Source organism: Hordeum vulgare, chromosome 7H, assembly GCF_904849725.1.
Source record: "Hordeum vulgare subsp. vulgare chromosome 7H, MorexV3_pseudomolecules_assembly, whole genome shotgun sequence".
In the NCBI taxonomy this organism is placed as follows: Eukaryota; Viridiplantae; Streptophyta; class Magnoliopsida; order Poales; family Poaceae; genus Hordeum; species Hordeum vulgare.
The window spans coordinates 376,884,916-376,902,297 of NC_058524.1; the positions used below are offsets into that span (position 1 = coordinate 376,884,916).

Below are 17,382 nucleotides of genomic sequence, written 5' to 3' on the forward strand. Positions count from 1 at the left end.
TGGAGTCGCCTGCCTCTAAACTAGGCAGTCACCTTCTTTCGACCGCCGTATAACCGCCCAAATTTTTTTACAAGCACCTAATGAACCAAACTCACCCAACTAAGTAGCTCACACCAAGTCGCTCATGTCCACACTATATAGTCGCATACGGTCACACTTTATAGTCGCCTTGGTTTTCTTTTCTTAAAGCAAGAACACCATTCTCACATCACACCACGAAACTCAATAGGTGAATGGAGTCGCCCACCATCCCATAGCAAAGTCTCACCGTGGCGGGCACAAGTCGTGAAAAAACAAGGGAGTTGTGTGTGTGAGGGGGGAGGGGGGGACACCAGGACAGCCACGACACATGGAGTTGCCTACTCATCACTATGTAGGCGCCTCAATTTTTCTCTTTTCTTCCTTTCACCAACTTAGTCTAACCAAGCTAACCAAGTCGCGCACGACCAAAACTCATGGGGGCATGGAGTCGCTTACCAACATAGTCGCTCACATCCATCCGACATAAGACGTCGAAAGCCCGGGGGGTTGGGTCCAATCTAAATATGGTGTGGGGCAGGGGCAAAGTAACACAATCACCAAACGCGCGAAGTCCCCTACCTCTAAACTAGGTAGTCGCTGACCTCTAAAGTATGAATCAGGGGGAAGGCAATCAATAATGAAGTGGGAGGGGAAGGAAAACACCTTTTTTTGCAAGTCAATTGGGCGACTTAGTGTTTTTTGTATTGAACATTTTTCCCTATTGAACCCTGCAATATTTTGTTTCCTCGATTTTTTATAATCAAAATAATATGTTCTCATTTCTTTTACAAAGGCCAGGTGCAATATAATAGGCAAGATGATAAACAACACAAATCGCTAAGCATCTTCTCTAGCATCCAGGTTCAACATGGGAGGGAGAGGCAAGAAACAGGCAATTTTTTTGGCAAGATCCATCCACATCAAGTTTGCAACTCATGAGTGTACAGGAGACGTTTTGCAAACTAGTACATCATATGGGAGGAATAGAGGGAGAGTTTCACTAGCTCAAAATTTAAACACAACCATGCCTTCGTTGTTCTCCCCTCGCGTCGCCCTCCCCCTAGGGTGACTCGGGCAGAGCCCAGAAACCTAGCCGCCGCCACCAAGCACTACCTCCTCTCCCTCCGCCGCCGCCGATGGACGCCGCCGGGCTAAGCCCGGGGGCCGACGGCGGTTGCGGGAGATCTCCTCTCTCACGCGTCTCCAGGTTGGGGCAGGACCCCGAGGCGTGTGGTGGCGCGGTCGATTTGGATTCTGCGGCGCGGCGGATGGCTGCGACGGGTGGCGGGTGGTCGGCCCGTCCTCGGACGGCGACGGCTAGGCGCGGCGGGCGGCCCAGTCACGAACGGCGGCGTGGGCTACGGGCGCAGCGGCCGGCCTTGCATCGGCGGCGGCGGCCAGCTAGTCTGCGGTGAAGTGCAAACTGCCTTCAGATCGGCAGCGGCGGCGTGAAGGGCCCGGTGGTCTCGTCGGCAGCACATCCGGTCAGATATATTCTGACCGATGCGATCGGTGGTGGTGGTCATCTCTTCCGTCAGAGGTGGTCGGCCTGTGGCTGGGTGTTTTGATCTCTGGATCTGTGATCTAGTACTGGCTGCGAGTCGGGGAGACATAGTTGCCGGTGAAAACCGACTCAACGGCGAGCAATGGCGGCGTTCTACGTTGTTACCTTGATGAAGGCATCGTTGTGTGACTTATGTCGACCCATTCGTACTGCTCTGGGGGGAAACCCTAGGATCTGGTCTTTCATATCAGGCGATGACGGCACTGCGGTGGCGTTTCTCTCTTGGGAGCATCGTTTGTGGAGCAGTGCTGGTCGTCAGAGGCAGGAGGTGGAGCGGCTTCGTCTTGCACGGAGCTTCGGTGGAGATGTCAAATCATGCCTGGCCAACAGGTGCTACGCTTTGTCATGCCTGGTCGGCAGGTGCTACGCACGACAGATCTTCCAGAGACTTCAAGTTGTGTCGGCTGGTGGTACTTGGCGACATGGGGCTGAGGTGTACCGGCGGCCACCGTGACGTGCTCAACAGTTCGCGCGCAGGGTGGTGGTGCCATTGGGCGCCATGGTGGCGTTGACGGCAGCTAGACCAAGCAAGGATAATGCGTCAGTACAACTCTCAAGATGGAGAAGTGGTAGTTGGCGTCGGCGGCCTCTGAGAGCGCGCCGGAATGGTGGGTGCCCCATACCCGGCAAGTGGCTTGGTTGGGGCCTCAGGTCTTAGATGTTAGGCTTGTCTGCGAGGTCTGTGGTATTAGGCTCAGACTATCGGCATCCCTTCATCAGATGGACACGAGTAGCGACAGTTGTCGCCTAGATGGTGGCTTCCGACTTATTGTTGTATTTCTTTGTAAAGTCTTTTGTGAATAAACAATAAAATGGTTGCATGCATCGCTCAGATGCAGAGGCCGGGGGCGATCCTCCTTATCTAAAAAGATTAAAAAAACATGCCTTTGTTTCTCTTGCCAAAAATGGTGGTCCTTTTGTTTTGCGGGTGAACTTTGTATTACTCAAGTGGTAATGGAGCTCCTTACCTGGGTGTGATTCGTGGGGAGAAATTTTCCCAGCTCCTCACAATTTCTTGGAGTCGTTTCTTCAAAGTGTTGCCTGATCGCAACACAGAGTTGCAGACGAACGTGCGTTCTCCAGTGATTTTTGCTTGGCTGCGAGGTGGTAGGCGAGATAACGCGCGTGGGGGAGGGATCACTGTAATTTTTCTTTTTTTGTTCTGTTGGCAGGACGTGACAACGCGGATGCGCGGAGGCAAACTTCCTTTTTTTATCAGGGTGGGGACCGTACGTGGGCATCTTCCTAAAATGGGCAGCCGCGAGGTCCTACCGCACAGCGCGTGCGCGTTGGGTAGCAGCGTCTTATTTTTTTGGTGATAGGTGGGTGGAGGCGTTTTCTTTGCGTGGGTTATTTTAGCGCCGATCTTTCTGGTGTGGATGCCAGTACCTGTGGGAGTTTGGGGGTCAATTTTTTCCTGTAAACCGGAGGTGGGAGTTTGGTGGTGATGGATAGGAGGAGGTGGTCCAACCATCATCTCGTTCGATTCTGCTTTAATAATAGAGATCACCTGCGTAGCGGTTTGCACCGACTATCCCCAAAGATGTACAGAAACAGCAAACGTAAATTTGAGAGGAGAACACAAGGTATATGAAATCCAATCATATAATACAAATACAAACTAGTTTCTTCTGTTCCGACATAGAAAGACCACGCATGTTTCTGGATGTATGTATTACATTCTAATGGTATACTTCAATGGTACACATGGGACTTCTATACCGAAACAGAGGGAGTAGTTCATAATTTTATCTTTCATCCATCAGCATCAAGTATATTAAAATTAGGTAGTAACAAATCTGCCTCCAGGATTGATGTGTGCAGCCCTCAGAACTAGTTACTCACACTAATTTGGTCTTATGTCAAGATAATGATCAACAGACAGTATGGTCTGGGTTATGTCGATAACACCACAAGCACCGGTATAATATGTAGTGAAGACGTTGTGATAGGGTATATAAACCTCCCATTGGAAGTATGGATTTGCCAGTAGTTTGTTAGAGTTATAATATAAGTCATGTACCCTTTGTATTTATCCCTTTGTATTTATCCCTTTGTATAAGGGGTTTCCTGCATATGTTCCACACCTGTACATGTATATATATCGGCCTATGGCCTCATGGAAATACAAGTTGCATATTCCTAACATGGTATCAGAGCTAAGGTCTTGAGTTCAAGTCGTGGCCTTCGCAATTTATTAAAAATTGCTGGTAGCCCCCCTTTGTGTCCACGTAGAGGCCTCTTGAGTCATACGTGAGTTCCGCGCGCCGTCGCTCTCTTCCGGTCGCACGTGTTGACTTGTCTTCCCCATCACACGTGAGAGGGGGTGTTACAGTATATGTAGATTGCACTAGCCCTTTCCATCAGTTCGGACTTTTGGTTGCGTTGGCTAGTGCATGAAGCTTAACATGGTATCAGAGCTAGGTCAATTTTTTGCATGCTGCAAACTCGAGCGATTGATCCGTCTCTCCTTCCCGATCGAAGTCGCCGGCCTCGATCTCTTCTCGTCCCGGTCTACGCAGGAGGCTCTGCCTGGTCTCGATCTCTCCCGCCGGCCTGGTCTCGATCTCCTCTCCCGCCAGGCCTGGATTCCGCTTCCTCGAAGTCAATCCCGTGAGACGCCGACCTGGTCTCGATCTCCTGTCCCGCCAAGCCTGGATCGCGTCTCAGCTCGAAGTCGGTTGCTGCTGCTGCTGTGGATCGCATCTCAGATCCTGTGTCGCCAGCCGCTGATCCGCCAACCGCCGCCAGCCACCGCCTCCACCAGCCGCCGCCAAGCCGCCGCTGCCAGCCGTCGCCGTGATTGGACTCAGCTCACCCTGCTGCCGCCGCTAGCAGTTGCCCCGATTGGATCTCAGCTCACCCAACTACCGATTGGGTCTGCCTCCAGCAGCTTCAACTGCTGGTTGCCCTGCCCCAATCTCGCCAGATCGAGGCGCCTCCAATCCTGTTGTTGACGCGGACGCGGTTTCAGACGCGGACGATGTTCGTTGACTGCGATTCCTAAAAAAAATGGTCTACACCAACACGCAACATTGCAGTCCCTTGCTTCCCGTGACTCCTGACGGCTGTGCCGGTAGTTCTTCTGTTGCTCCTGCGAGCTCTACATATGGTGATTGTCGCTCTACACCGACTCTCGCGACTCTCATCGGTGCATGTCGCTCTTCCCCGACACCTCTTGCGACTTTCACCGGTTGTCCTGGTGCCTATGACTCCATGGACTGCTCTTCGTCCACGCGTCTTCCCTTGGCGCTTGGTGCTTGTCTGCACACGGCCTCGTCTTCTCCACCGGTCTTTGCAGACAATACTGGACATGCTACACCGCCATATTTAGCGGCTTCCACGGGTGGTGGTGGTCGCTTCTCTCCTCGTGCCATTACGCCGCCTACTTCAGCCGTGTACTTCACCGAGGACGAGATTGCGCGACTTCGCGCTCTGCTGCTTGCCTTCGACTCTCCGTTGTCGGGTGTGTCTACATCGACATCTTCAGTTGCGCCCCTGACTGAGCAGGAGATTGGACGATTTCAATGTCTGCTAGCTCCATCTTTTGTTTCTTCATCGACAGGTTCTGTTGGTTCTGCTACGGACTCTTCTGGCATTGTGAGACCACCTTCTACACACGCAGGTACATCTCCATGGGTTCTTGATACTGGAGCATCCTTTCATATGACTCATGATTCATCCACTCTGTCATCTACTCGTCCTCTAGATTCTCCTGTTCATGTTCTTACTGCTGATGGTACTTCTCTCTCGGTTACTGGCCGAGGCACTCTTAGCACTTCATCTTTTCATGTTCCCGATGTTGCTCATGTTCCTCGGCTTACCATGCATCTCCTTTCTGGTGGCCAGATTGTTGACTCTGATCGTCGGGTCATTCTTGACTTTGACTCATGTTTAGTTCTGGACCGTCACATAGATGCTCTTCTTGGTGTTGGCCCCCGGCGTCGTGACTCTCAGGGTCTCTGGGAGCTTGACTGGCTTCACCTTCCATCCGTTGCCACTGCAGCCAGTCTCTCCTCCTCTGTTGCCTTGTCTACCAGCTCTTTTCAATAGTGGCATCATCGTCTGGGTCATTTATGTGGCTCCCGTCTCTCATCCTTAGTTCGACGTGGTCTTCTTGGATCCATCTCCGGTGGTGTGTCTTTAGACTGTCAGGACTGCCGGCTTGGTAAACAGGTTCAGTTACCTTATCCTCATAGCGAGACTGTGTCTCAGCGTCCTTTTGACCTTGTTCACTCGGATGTTTGGGGTCCAGCTCCCTTTTCCTCGAAGGGAGGCCATCGCCACTATATTATCTTTATAGATGATTTCTCTCAATACACGTGGATCTATTTTATGTCTTCTCGTAGTGAGGTATCATCTATCTTTAAGCGTTTTGCTGCCATGGTTCACACTCAGTTCTCTACACCTATTCGTGTGTTCCGTGCTGACTCTGCTGGAGAGTATATCTCCAAGATGTTGCGTGGATTTCTCGCTGAGCAGGGTACACTTGCTCAGTTCTCTTGTCCTGGTGCTCATGCTCAGAATGGTGTGGCTGAGCGCAAGCATCGTCACCTTCTTGAGACGGCTCGTGCGATGATGATTGCTGCCTCTCTCCCGCCTCATTTCTGGGCTGAGGCCGTCTCCACCTCCACCAATCTCATCAATCTACAACCTTCTGCTGCTCTACAGGGTGGTGTTCCTTTTGAGCGTCTTTTTGATCGTTCTCGCGATTATTCGATGCTTCGCCTGTTTGGTTGTGTTTGTTATGTTCTTCTTGCTCCTCCCGAACGCACCAAACTGACCGCTCAGTCTGTTGAGTGCGTCTTCTTAGGCTACAGTGATGAGCATAAGGGCTATCGTTGTTGGGATCCTATCGGTCGTCGGATGCGTATCTCTCGGGATGTGACTTTTGACGAGTCTCGTCCCTTCTACCCACGCCCATCTTCCTCGACCTTTTCAGTACAGTATAATGTTAGAGTTATTATAATATAAGTCATGTACCCTTTTGTATTTATCCCAATATATAAAGGGTTTCCTGCATATAGTCCATCACCTGTACATGTATATATACCGGCCTATGGCCTCATGGGAATACAAGTTGCTTATTACTAACATGGTATCAGAGCTAGGTCAATTTTCTGCACGCTGCAACTCAATGCGATTGATCCGTCTCTCTGCTCCCGATCGAGCTAGTCCTCGATCTCCCCCTCCCGCCCCGACTGAAGCCACTGCCTCGGTCTCCCGCTGCGATCCCGCCGGATCCCGCTGCGGCTCCCTCCCGTCCCGATCGGCTCGACTCCTGCCCGTCCCGCCCCGCTCGATGCCGCCGCCAGCCGCCCCCGTTCCGCTCATTCTCCCAGCCAGATCGATTCCCCCGAAGCCTGCTGCTGCTGGATCCCGCCGCATGCTGCTGGATCTCGCCGCCTCCAGCCTCTCGTCCCGATCCCACCTGCCGCTGCTTGGATCGTTGGGATCCCGATCGGATCTAGCTGCCTCCAGCCTCCACCAGCGTTACAAGTCAACAACGGATGGTCCTCACGTGTTGTTGACCCTGCTGCTTCCAGATCGGATCAACCAGCCACTGTTGGGATCCCGCTGCTTCCACCACCTGCCGCTGGATCTCGCCGCCTCCAGCCTCCCGTCCCGATCCCACCTGTCGCTACTTGGATCCTGATCCAAAAAAAAAAGAAAAAAAATGTCTTATCATCAGGCTACATTGTTGTTCCTCGTTGTCCGGTGATCTTCGATGGTACTAACTACACCGTGTTCACTGGCTTCATGCGCATTCACATGCGCGACATCCGTCTCTGGGGAGTTCTCTCTGGCGAGGTCTGTTGTCCGCCACGTCCAGCTCCTCCTGTGGATCCCACTCCTCCGACTCCACCGGTTCTTCCCGCGGATGCTCCTCAAGCTATGAAGGATGCGGCTAAGGTTGTTGATGAGGCTGCTATTCGTGCTTATGATGAGAAGGTTTTGACTTATGAGGAGGGTCTTTGGGAGTTGGACTGGCTTCATGTTCCTTCCGCTGCCCACTCTATCGCCAGTTCTTTCGCTTTGGTCGCCTCGGCTACTGGTTCCTTCCAGCAGTGGCATCATCGACTTGGTCATCCGTGTGGTTCTCGTTTGTCGTCGTTAGTTCGTCGAGGTCTTCTGGGGTCTGTCTCAGGAGATGCCTCTTTAGAGTGTCAGGGTTGTCGTCTTGGCAAGCAGATTCAGTTACCATATCCACATAGTGAGTCAGTGTCTAAGCGTCCTTTTGATTTAGTTCATTCCAATGTATGGGGTCCGGCTCCCTTCGCTTCGAAAGGGGGTCATAAATACTATATTATTTTCATAGATGACTTCTCTCGTTACACATGGCTTTATTTCATGACTTCTCGTAGTGAGGTGTTGTCCATTTATAAGCGTTTTGTTGCCATGCTTCATACTCAGCTCTCTTCCCCCCTTCGTGTGTTCCGTGCTGACTCCGCTGGCGAGTATATCTCTAAGATGTTGCGTGGTGTTCTTGCTGAGCAAGGGACTCTCTCTCAATTCTCTTGTCCTGGTGCTCACGCTCAGGTTGAGCGCAAGCATCGTCATCTTCTTGAGACGGCTCGTGCATTGATGATTGTTGCCTCTCTCCTGCCACATTTTTGGGCTGAGGTCGTCTCCACCTCCACCTATCTCATCAATTTCCAACCTTCCGCTGCTCTACAGGGTGGTGTTCCTTTCGAGCGTCTTTTTGATCGTTCTCCCGATTATTTGATACTTCGCTTGTTTTGTTGTGTTTGCTATGTTCTTCTTGCCCCCCGCGAACGCACCAAACTGACCGCTCAGTCTGTTGAGTGTGTCTTCTTAGGCTATAGTGATGAGCATAAGGGCTATCGTTGTTGGGATCCTATTGGTCGTCGGATGCGTATCTCTCGGGATGTGACTTTTGATGAGTCTCGTCCCTTCTACCCACGCCCATCTTCCTCGACTTTTTCAGTGGAGGATATCTCTTTCCTCACTTTTCCTGACACACCTATCACACCCGTCGAGCCTTTGCCTATTCGTTCCACTCCCTCTGCTTCTCCACCTCCAGTCGATTTGTCGCCACCATCTTCCACGGTCTCCTCGTCTAGTATGTCACCGGATTCTACACCTTCATCTCCGGTGACTTCTTCGTCGCCACTCCCCGATTCTATTTTGGCGATTCCTCCTTCCATTGTTCCATCTTTTCCTCAGTGTTACACTCGTCGTTCACGTTCTGTGGATGTGCCTTCATCCTCGTCTCAGCCTACTTATGGCTTGCGTTCTCGTCCTCGTCCGCCTGTTGATCGCTTTGGATTTTCCACCGCTGGAGCTGCTGTTCTTGAGCCGACTACTTATCATCAGGTTGTTGTTCATCCTGAATGGCAGTTTGCGATGGCTGAGGAGATTGCTGCTCTTAAACGCACTGGTACGTGGGATCTTTTTTTCCCTTCCTCCTGGAGTCCGTCCCATCACTTGTAAGTGGGTTTACAAGGTTAAGACTCGCTCCGATGGTTCTCTTGAGCGTCACAAAGCTCGTCTTGTGGCTCGTGGTTTTCAGTAGGAGCATGGTCGTGATTATGACGAGACTTTTGCTCGCTCCTGTGGCTCATATGACCACTGTTCGTACACTTCTTGCCGTGGCCTCTACACGCCACTGGTCTATATCTCAGCTTGATGTTAAGAATGCCTTTCTTAATGGTGAGCTGCGTGAGGAGGTGTACATGCAGCCACCACCTGGGTATTTTGTTCCTCATGGCATGGTATGTCGTCTTCGTCGCTCTCTCTATGGCCTTAAGCAAGCCCCTCGCGCCTGGTTTGAGCGTTTTGCCTCTGTGGTGACTGCCGCTGGTTTTTCAGCGAGTGCTCATGATCCAGCATTGTTTATTCACCTTTCTCCTCGTGGTCGGACTCTTCTTCTTCTCTATGTTGATGACATGATCATCACTGGGGATGACCCCGAGTATATTGCCTTTGTAAAGGCCCGTCTTAGTGAGCAGTTTCTTATGTCTGATCTTGGACCACTTCGCTACTTTCTTGGGATTGAAGTCTCTTCTACCTCTGATGGCTTTTTTATATCCCAAGAAAAGTATATCCAGGACCTTCTTGCTCGTGCTGCTCTTACTGACGAGCGCATTGTTGGGACTCCTATGGAGCTCAATGTTCACCTCCGTGCTACTGATGGTAATCCCTTGCCTGACCCGACGCATTATCGTCATCTTGTTGGCAGTCTTGTCTATCTAGCTGTCACTCGTCCGGATATCTCTTATCCGGTTCATATTCTGAGTTAGTTCGTCTCCGCTCCCACATCGGTTCACTATAGTCATCTCCTTCGTGTTCTCCGATATCTTCGAGGCACGATCTCTCACCATCTATTCTTTCCTCGCTCCAGTTCTTTACAGCTTCAGGCCTATTCGGATGCTACTTGGGCTAGTGATCCTTCAGATCGCCGTTCACTTTCTGCTTACTGTGTGTTTCTTGGTGGTTCTCTCATTGCCTGGAAGACGAAGAAACAGACTGCAGTTTCCCGTTCGAGTGTAGAGGCTGAGTTGCGAGCGATGGCTCTTTTGACAGCAGAGGTGACTTGATTACAGTGGTTACTTCAGGATTTTGGTGTTTCTGTCACTACACAGACTCTGCTCTTATCTGACGGTACAGGTGCTATTAGCATTGCGCGTGATCCTGTGAAGCATGAGCTCACCAAGCATATTGGTGTTGATGCTTTCTATGTGCGCGCTAGTGTGCAGGATCAGGTTATTGCTCTTCAGTATGTGCCTTCCGAGTTACAGTTGGCGGATTTCCTGACGAAGGCCCAGACTAGAGCACAACATGGCTTTTATCTCTCCAAACTCAGTGTTCATCCACCATGAGTTTGAGGGGGGGTGTTAGAGTTATAATATAAGTCATGTACCCCTTTGTATTTATCCCGTTGTATAAGGGGTTTCCTGCATATGTTCCACACTTGTACATGTATATATATCGGCCTATGGCCTCATGGGAATACAAGTTGCATATTCCTAACATATTTAACTGTGATTGTTCAAATATTTCTAGTACCTTCATCAGAGAAACTACACAGAGCATAGCAGCTAAACAAAGAGACCACGCAAATTACAAATATTATTTCAGATTGGTTGTACGTCTCTAAGCATCTCAGAAGCAAGCACACAATTGTATAAGGTATACAATCATCTCAAAGCCATACTGCTGCTGCTCCATCACCACCTTGTTTTACAAGACAACCCGTTGAGATAACGTTTTGGACATGTACATTTGACAAGAATATAGGGTATATCATAAATAAAGAGAAGAGTTTCAAAAGCAAACAATGGAAAAGGAAGGTCAAGTAACTAGTTCTGAGACTAAAAATACAGTAACATATAAAAAATTGATAATTAAACCCACATGATTTTAACAACACTGAGAAATAACAAATAGCTGCAGCACTTAGGAGGTGCGTGAAAAGAGAAAGAAAGCTGACCTCACTCGTAACCAAGCTGCTTTGCTATTTCAATTTGCTATGTAGTACCATCAATATACAATGTTCTTTCAGTTGAATACAATGTTCTTTCAGTTGAAGTATCACCAGGAGGAAAATGGAAAGGAATGACCTGCAGAAGGATTTCTGTGGACAAATCAAATATTACTATTGTTATTACCGATGGTAATGATGAAGATGATACGAAATATAATACTAACTAACAAGGAGAAAAGGGAGAATAATAAAATAGATAATTATGAAGATGAAAGGAGCATGGGTTCTACATGAAGATGAAAGGAGCATTTTCAGTTGAACCCCTGTAAGCCTCCTCCTAGGAGGCGTGTACTGTTAAATTCTCTCCCTATTCAATAAAAAGAAACGCAGAGTCTTTGCGTTTTCTCGAAAAAAAACATGAAGATGAAAGGAGCATGAGTTCTACTTCTAGTTGAGCAAAATTAGAACTTGGATGTTAATTTACTTGGTAAATCATAAGAAAAATGAAAAAAATGCAACAACAAAACGCATTACACAGTGCTAAGGGAAATTCAATGGTAAGTTATGCCAGGTTCAGCCACCAAATTTATGTTAGACTTTGCAATAAGAATTTTCGCAAACCTGTATACAGGCTCCAGATTTGGTCTGCATTGATTTTTTTGTCTCGCCAAAAAATAGTCGGACATGGAATTAATAGGCAAGGTTTTTCATCGTCAAAGAAAGTGAAGTCCGTGAAATAATATCAGTTGGGAAGCTTACAAGAAACCCCCATTGCTATATTGGGGCGTCGTATGATTTTCAAAGTCCGACAAACAAACCCAATTCTAGAAAGCAGTCAGTTTACCTTGTTGTTAGCAATTTGCATCTGGAATTGCTCAACACTAGGTTGAGGTGCATTGTACTTCCAATTAGGGATAGTGCCAAATGAGCCAGCATGAGCCTGCAAAAGGTCACATGACAAGTATGGTTGAATAAATGGATGCACAACTAAATCTGAAGTCGTGGCCATAAGAAAGATATCACAGTACCTCTGCAAGAACATCACTTATCAACTGCTCAGCTCTGCTTATGTGGTCAGGAGTGCCCGAAAGATCAACCAATCTTGTCTGTGACCAGGGTTGAACATCCATGTCCCTTGTTACTTGGATCTTTGCCCCTGACTGAAGTTGGATATGCTTTATAGTTTCTCCAGTTTTTCCAATGATAACACCAACCTAAAAGAAGTTACGAACATTATCAGTTAGCAGAGCAAAAAAACTACACTTCATGCAACCTTGTATTAACTGCAAGAACGCAGAAACCAAACGGGTAAACTCCCAAGTAGCATACCTTCCATTTGGGATATCAATCTTTTTTGTTGTACTACCACTCTGGTATCAATCACCATAAGAAGAATACTGATGTGTGTTTCCTTGAGAAGATAAGGGTGGGATGGAAGAACCATGGCGTGGAAACAAAACAACAACTCATTATATTACTGATAGTTGCAGATCTGTTAAGTGAGAAGAACAAGCTTCATGTGGACAACATAAAATAGGACAATAATGTCAGTACATAAGTAATAAACTAATAACGTTCAGAGCTGACTGAAAATATTACTGGAAATCACATCATTTATGTACTACATGAGATAATCAAATATTTGGCTCTGTGCCGATAGACAATCATCAATGCAGTATGTTACCCTTTTTTTGCATGTTAAAAAGGAACCACAGAAACTATTGTCATTTGTCGCACCTAGCAGACAGGGGCCAGTTCCACAAGATATTGAATAAAATATTACATGATATAGCAGAATCAAACTATGAAAACTATTGATCATCTACACAAGATATATTTGCCAGAATTATTAACAAACTCTACTAGCTATCCTTATAAGCCCGTGATAATATTGGAGCTCATTATATGGAGATCTAAACTTCCTAGCGAGGATAAAGGAATTGCTGGGCGTTTTCTTGTTGCCTAGATCCTAGTACGGTTAAGCTTCGCTTAGGTGGGCTATTTTCTTCCATTGCTTCCTAAACATATCGCTAAATCGCATGGATCACAATCGCATAGCAGTACTCAACAGCTAAGGCCCACTTGGCGGCTGGAGAGAGAAAAAGGAGATGATGAACTGCACGCTCACATGATATTTCTTCACTACTTGTCACTAATGAGATGAAAAATTTAAGGGCCGAGTAATAGCCAAAAAGAAAGGTAGTTCCTTCACTAAATTAATATTTCTCGTGCCTTCATTATTTACAAAATGTTAACTGTGTGAGATAAAGAAGTGCCTATGAGTATGTATCTCAAAGTCTGAAAAATGAATAGCCAAGAAGCAACCATGTCGCCCTGTCACTGGTTCAAAAAAAAAACACTACATATTTTTTGAACTAAAAATGCAGACGAAACAATGTTTTCTCAAGTTTAATTTCACACGACCAATTCATTCACAATATCATAAAAAAAGATATATTGTGATCAGCATATATCAGAAAGTATTTTTTAAGGTAAATTGCATGTCAACAAAAACAAAGATGGTAAAGGGATCATGAGATTAGAAGATCCATCTATCCAAAAAATATTAGTTTTAGGGAGAAGAGCTAACATATCAAGTGAATGGTGGAGTTACCTCTAAAGCTATATTTCAATACTAAAGCCATGCACTCCTGACATAGGTTCCAAAAGTCCACATTATATATACCTACCACATGGACTTGAGAACAGCCAATGAAGTCAGAAGGAAGAAAGAAAGTTCAATTAGGAAAAGCCTATTGATCATTATTGCATCTAGGTTGTTTTATCAGACTAAAATATGTGAACAGATGGAAAACAGTGAGCCAGGTCCAACCTAATGCTTATAAAAACATATAAGCTAATCCAATAACTATAGACATGCCCAAAATGTAGCAAGGAAAATTAGCCAAGTTATTTTGTACCTCCTGAGTTCCCTTTAGCCCATATTAAGTTACAGACTTCTACATGCTGTCTCACTGAGCCTTTCATGATTTGAGACCTGTAAAACTAAGCTCAGGTTCACAAAAGAGTGGATGCATACAGGCTAGTGTGCCAAAAAAGAGGAATTTAAAAACTAAGTGCAAAGCAAAAAAAAAACAGCGGATCTTGCCTCGGTAAGTTGCGTGCAAAAGAAGAGCTTACACGCTTTTATCTTTGCGGATTATATACAAATCATAGACATCTCAGACGACCTGGTATAGTCCATTGCCTTGCCATATATATTGTTATTACAAAACTAAAACATAAGCGTACACATATAATCATCTAGTTTTGCAAATGTGGTCAATAATTCCTCAACTCCAGCTTCTTAAATAGATTGTTGAACTACTCTAGATCAGAACATTCTAAACAAAAGGAAACTGCAATCTACTATCCACTGGGGAAACCCATCTTGGTTGCACCTAATTTTGATCAGAGCATTAATGAAATACGAAATGCTATTTCCTGCTATACACACCAACATACCCTGGAGAATCTTAGAAACACAGAAACACAGAACGAAATTCACCAAAGTTATAGAAATTTTGAAATAGCATACATGTTGGTAAGTTAAATTAGAGTGCGCTGATTTTCAGCATTATACCAAAGAGCAGGGGGGCATGAGATGAACACAAATAAAGCCACAGAAAAACTTCACGCACCTCAAGTCCTCAACTCGGCTTGTTCGCCACACCTAAGCTGCCACTCGTTGTGTCTGCTCGAGTACCATGGAAGAAACCCTCCGGATGCATCGCCACAATAGGCTTTGGAAACGGATCCTGCTGGACTTCAAGTCTGCCATTAGCCCATTACCGCAGACCTGTATGATGTGTTCTTCTTTGTGGACGCCGGAGGCGACCCCTGCACAAGACTTGACGGGTTTCGCGCGAGACGGCCACTGGCGCAGTACAACGGATGGGGCCCTAAGACGCAGACCTCGTGGGTGCTCACACCGCTGGTAGGGCAGCTGCTTCCACGTACGGTCCGACTTCCGGTGACTGTCGCCTCTCGGCCATCTCCAGGAAAGCAGCGACACACCACATCGCCATCGGGGCCGAGGAGACCAATAGATGGCCGGGGGGGGGGGGGGGGGGGGGCGGCTGAGACGTGGTGCGTCGACGACGGACAGCGAGGGATGTCGGCGACGAACGGGTGATGCTCGCCTGCGAGGGATGTGCCGAGGCGGCGGCGGATGGCGTGCTCCCTTTTTTCTCTGTACGTCTCTGTCTCTCTCCCGATTGACGGTGGATAATGGGCCCAGCTGGAGATATTTTGATGGCCTCTAACGGTAATATCTCCGAGTCAGATGAAATAATAAAAACAAAGGAAAGAAGAAAAATGGGCAAACACGTGTCAACCAGGAAAAAAAAAGGAGGGGTCCATCGCTTACCACTGAAATTGCACGAGAGGAGAGCCTGCTTAGTAGTATCTAAGTATATTGTATGTATGTACTACCTTTGTAAACTAATACAAGAGCATTTAAATCACTTAAGAAAAAATTGTGAAAATTTAAAAAAATTATGAATTTAGAAAAACAAATTTTTATAGCAGTTTATGAAAAATGAAAAAAGTTCATAGATTTAAAAAAAAGTTTGTGGCTATGAAAAAAGTTCATCGATTTTGAAAAAAATCATTGATTTCAAAAAGTTCATGAACATGAAAAACATAAATGAATTGAAAAAAGTGCAAAAATTGAAAAGGTTTGTTATTTGAAAGAAGTTCACAAAAATGAAAAACATCACAAGAAAAGGAAAATAGGTTCATAAAAAGGAAAAAACTTCACGGAATTTGGAGGAGGTCAGTGAATTTTAGCAAACATATCACGGAATTGCAAAAAAATCACAAAATTGAAAAAAGTTCACGAGTTTGAAAAAATGTTTGTGAACTTGAAAATTGTTTCTGTATTTGGATTTTAAAATGTTCGTGAATATTGAAAAAGTCCACGAGTTTAAAAAAATGTATGTGAACTTGAAAATTGTATCTGCATTCGAATTTTAAAATGTGTGAGTATTTTTTGCATTTAAATTTTAAAATGTTTGTGAGTATTAGAAAAGTACAAGTTTGAAATATGTTCAGAAATTTGCAAAAGGTTTGTGGATTGAAAAAATGGTTCATGAATTTTTAAAAAGTTCACAAGTAAAAAAGCGAACAAATTCAAAAGAAAGTTCGTGAAAAAAACGAAAAAGGAAAAAACTGAATCAAAAAAGGGAAACGATCTTGATCAGCCGGCGGAGAATCCACGACTAGTCCGTCGCCTCGGACGCACGATGCGTGTCTCGTGTGGGCCCGTGCACCACACTACTCATTTCTCCCTTATCGAAACAATGTTACCCATTTCTTATCTGATATGGATCCCCTTTTCTCTCCCATCTCTCTCCAAGTCTCGCCTTCATCATGGCCGTTGGCCGCCGCATGGTTGTTGGAGCGCCCGAGCTTGGCACATCCCCACCAAGCTCCTTCCCCTCTCCTCCCTCTCCCTATCCTCCCTCTCCCTCGCTGCTAACCTTGCAGCCATCTATCCCTCTTCAATTTCTGCAACACGGTCGTTGTCGTTGTTTCTACAACGCAACCGTTGTTTCAGGAGTTGTACAAATTATTTCTGCAACGCGATCGTTGTTTCAGGAATTGTTTCTGCAACACGGTCGTTGTTTTTGCAATGCGTCGTTATTTCTGCAACGCGATCATTGTTTCAGGAATTAATGAGTGGGTGAGGGAACAAGCGGGGCGTGTCACGAGATCAATCGACATTTGTTTCTGCAACTGGTTTGTTGTTTCAGAAACTAATACGTCGGGGAGGCGACCGAGCCGTGTACGAAGAGCTAGATCGAACATCTACGCCGTGGAGATCCGACGGCTATAAAGGTGACGGATGTTTACTACACATCTGCCGGAGGACGCGTAGCAATCCCCATCAAAAAAAGACCTAGAAAATAGTGGGTACGTGAACCGATAATGTGCACAACAAGAAGAGAAAAAAGTAGATGTAGATATGTACCGGGTGGTTACTCCCGTCGTTGGAAATAAAACATGAGGTTTGGATTTTGAATCTTAACTCGTGCATTATTTTCAAATTTTAATAAAATGAAAAAGAAAGTTAAAAGGGTCAAGGCCAAAACGGAGATGGCGAGTGCACCAGTTTGTGGGTAAGCCTATAACTAGCGATGAGGGCACCAAATAGGAGTTCGACACATCGAGTACAACCAAAGAAGACAAGATAACATCGTGAAATCATAAAAAATTATAGATACATTTGAGACATATCAAATACCCATGATGCTAATGATATGCAAAGCCACAAGCTTGGGGATGCTATATTTGATGAAGATGATCTTGTTAGTTCTTCCACTTTGAATGATCAAAATCATTTTGA

General features: G+C 46.4%; 1 pseudogene; it reads right to left on the reverse strand.

The window, feature by feature from the left end:
* Positions 1–11,040: 11,040 nt before the first annotated feature.
* LOC123411757 lies at positions 11,041–12,371 on the reverse strand (annotated as a pseudogene).
* Positions 12,372–17,382: the final 5,011 nt, after the last annotated feature.